The following is a 271-nucleotide window of genomic DNA, read 5'->3' on the forward strand; positions in this document are numbered from 1 at the left end:
GCGTCTGTTCGGACAGATTTCATCGACAGTGTGTCTGAACCTCTTCTACATAAGCTGCTGGATAAACTCCTGGCGCGCAAAGTGGTGATTAAGGGTGAACTGGAGTTTGCTGGAACACAGAAGACCAGGGCAGACAAAGCTCGAGTGGTGATCGATACGGTGCTAAGAAAAGGACGAAAAGCCAGTGAAGCTCTGATTGCTGCTCTCTGTGAGGAGGATCAGTGTCTTTCAACAAAGCTGAAGTTAATGTGAAGCAGAAACAGTGTATATC

Source organism: Seriola lalandi, unplaced genomic scaffold (genome assembly GCF_002814215.2).
Source record: "Seriola lalandi dorsalis isolate HSWRI2012SDOR001 ecotype SW California unplaced genomic scaffold, Sedor1 jcf7180002054885, whole genome shotgun sequence".
Taxonomy (NCBI): domain Eukaryota; kingdom Metazoa; phylum Chordata; class Actinopteri; order Carangiformes; family Carangidae; genus Seriola; species Seriola lalandi.